The following is a 3,219-nucleotide window of genomic DNA, read 5'->3' as shown; positions in this document are numbered from 1 at the left end:
CTCACAGGGATCAGGGGACAGGTGTCCATATGCAGGAGTAGAGATATAGATGTAGAGATATAGATATAGATCTATATATAGATCTATATATGTATATCAACTGTCAAATCCAAGTTGTGACAAATCTAAAAGATGTGTTGTTTCTTTAAGACGTGCGCTTCAAGTTTGTGTGAACGTAAATAATCAACTGTTACGTGTCGTGTAACATAAACTCTGTACGTAAAAACCAGTCGGGCAAAAACATGTTTCAACGAAAAACGTGGAAAGTGTCAACGTACGTTCAGCAAAAAGTTTGTTTGATGCTTTTTAAAACCTCCGATCATTCGTGTAACATGAACTTGCGTGAGTAGAGTCTTAAGGCTAAGGGTTTCTGACGCTAGAAGCCGATCTACCATAAAAAGGCTCATATCATTACTCAACCATTTGTTTTGTGTGCTGCTGTTTATTATTGTGTTCAGCCATCTTGGTTTTTTGAAACCAGAAGTAGCCATATTTGGAGGAGCGGGGGCGGAGCCTAACTGAGATCCACAGTATCCTATGGGACTTGATGGGACCATAGTGAACGTCCTGTTGAATCGTAGAACTGACGTTAGAAATCAGGTGGGATTTTCTCATTGAGACGTCCCCCTCTGCTGGTCATATGAGAGAAGACAGGTTTCTAGACGTCCCTGTTGGCTTCACTTTCCGGACCTCACGTTTTCTCATGTGCTTTAAAATGTCTGACACGTGGAGTCTGGTTTCATCCCGGCTTTGATTCAAATCTCTGTGATCGTCAGAGTTTCACTTCCTCTGCCGACACCGAGCGCTCTGGATCCTCTGCTGCTCTGGTTCCTCTGCTGCTCTGGTTCCTCTGCTGCTCTGGTTCCTCTGCTGCTCTGGTTCCTCTGCTGCTCTGGATTCTCTGCTGCTCTGGTTCCTCTGCTGCTCTGGTTCCTCTGCTGCTCTGGTTCCTCTGCTGCTCTGGATCCTCTGCTGCTCTGGATCCTCTGTGGCTCTGGTTCCTCTGCTGCTCTGGTTCCTCTGCCGACACCGAGCGCTCTGGTTCCTCTGTGGCTCTGGATTCTCTGCTGCTCTGAAACCTCTGCTGCTCTGGATCCTCTGCTGCTCTGGATTCTCTGCTGCTCTGGATTCTCTGCTGCTCTGGATTCTCTGCTGCTCTGAAACCTCTGCTGCTCTGGATCCTCTGCTGCTCTGGATTCTCTGCTGCTCTGAAACCTCTGCTGCTCTGGATCCTCTGCTGCTCTGGATTCTCTGCTGCTCTGGTTCCTCTACTGCTCTGAAACCTCTGCTGCTCTGGTTCCTCTGTGGCTCTGGTTCCTCTGCTGCTCTGGTTCCTCTGCTGCTCTGGTTCCTCTGCTGCTCTGGATCCTCTGCTGCTCTGGTTCCTCTGCTGCTCTGGTTCCTCTGCTGCTCTGGTTCCTCTGCTGCTCTGGATCCTCTGACGAGCGCTCTGGATCCTCTGCTGCTCTGGTTCCTCTGCTGCTCTGGTTCCTCTGCTGCTCTGGTTCCTCTGCTGCTCTGGTTCCTCTACTGCTCTGGTTCCTCTGCTGCTCTGGTCCCTCTGCTGCTCTGGTTCCTCTGCTGCTCTGGTTCCTCTGCTGCTCTGGTTCCTCTGCGGCTCCAGGGACACTCTGGATGTTTCATGTCACAGTGTCTGGAAGGTGACCCGTGCACACACACACCCTGAGGACACTGGACCTCACAACCCTCGGGCGTCGCTCTACACTCACATCAGATGAGAAGCTGTCCTCACATCAGCTCCGTGTCTCTTCCTGAGTTCTGTAAACTCATGTGACCTCTGACTCGTCCTTATCTCCGTCAGTCTGCAGCCATATGTTTCTTCTGGAAGCTGCATGACCCATATCTTCTTACACATTGCATAATAACAGCTATTAATAACACAATGTGTTTGCTACCTCATCTCAAGGTAAAGGCTCGTCACTGATGACTGTGTGTGTTGTTCATTACACAACCTGTGAGGGGGAAATATCGTCTCAATGTAAAGCCCGACTCAGTGTGTTGTGGTGCAGCTCATGTGTGTGTTCAGCCCGGCAGTGTGCGGAGGGCTTCATGTGTGTGTTGTGTTGTTGGACTGCAGCTGCTTCTCCTTCCTGTCGTCTGCTGCCTGTCGTTACTCGTCAGGCGCTGAGGTGGAGGAGGTCCACGGTGTGTGAGGGCAAGGGGGGGAGGAAGTGGGTGGGGGGGTGCGAGTGAATTTCATATGTGAGGGGAGATGAAATATTCATTGTGAGCAGATTGAAGTCATGTTGGGTTTGAGCCCCGATAACACGCAGCAGAGAGGGAACCACAGACTGGTTTGATGTTTCACTGGGTGGAGGATCCTCTGGTTCTGAAGGAGCCTGAGAAGCTGAAGGTCCTGCAGACACAGAGCAGTGTGTGTGTGTGTCTGTGTGTGTCTGTGTGTGTCTGTGTGTGTTGTTCTGATAGACGACCTCTAGGACCCCTGGCGTTGGAAACAGGTCGACCTCTCTTTGTTCAGGGATTTAGGTTTGTTGTGCAGATTGTGTGTTTCATCAGGTTTAAATGTTGTTTGTGTTGTTTTAAATGTTGTTTGTAGTAACACTTTCCACAGTTTCTCACAATAGGGACAGATATGAACACTGTGTAACACAACAGAGCTCCAGTGACTCACAGGGAGACTTGTAATGGGTGCGGCTCACAGCGAGCAGAGGAAAGTGTAACTCCGCTTGGCGCCCTGTGCCAACAAACTCCGTCCAGCCTCTGGCGTGACTGACGGGCGAGTCTCGAACCCGGAAGGGTGCACGGTGCAGATAGCGGGGGGGGGGGGGGGGGGGGGGTGAGCTGCTGAACAGCGGGACGGGGAGGAGACAATGGAGGACAGATGTTAGTAGACACACACACTGAGAGGAGCTCTAACCACAGGTTACTTCTTCCTGGTTTGATTCCAGCCTGAGAGCTTTAGCTTGTTCTGGGCCTCGTGCTCTTCACTGAGCACCAGGACTCACACCCTCCTGTTACACTCACTGTGAATACACACGCACATGCACTTCCTTAATGGGACCTGTCTGATCACACATTAACTTTACTGACAGAGGCGGTGCACAGTCACAGTGGGACTGTGATGTCACTCAGTGGTTGTGAAGCCAGTGTCTCTGCAGGGTTCAAGCTGGAGCAGGAGGACGATATGTCTCTAATCCATGGGACCATGAACAGAGTGTCCCTTTGCTAGCATGTGTT

This window comes from Pleuronectes platessa, chromosome 23 (assembly GCF_947347685.1).
Source record: "Pleuronectes platessa chromosome 23, fPlePla1.1, whole genome shotgun sequence".
Taxonomy (NCBI): Eukaryota; Metazoa; Chordata; class Actinopteri; order Pleuronectiformes; family Pleuronectidae; genus Pleuronectes; species Pleuronectes platessa.
This window is presented reverse-complemented; position numbering follows the sequence as displayed.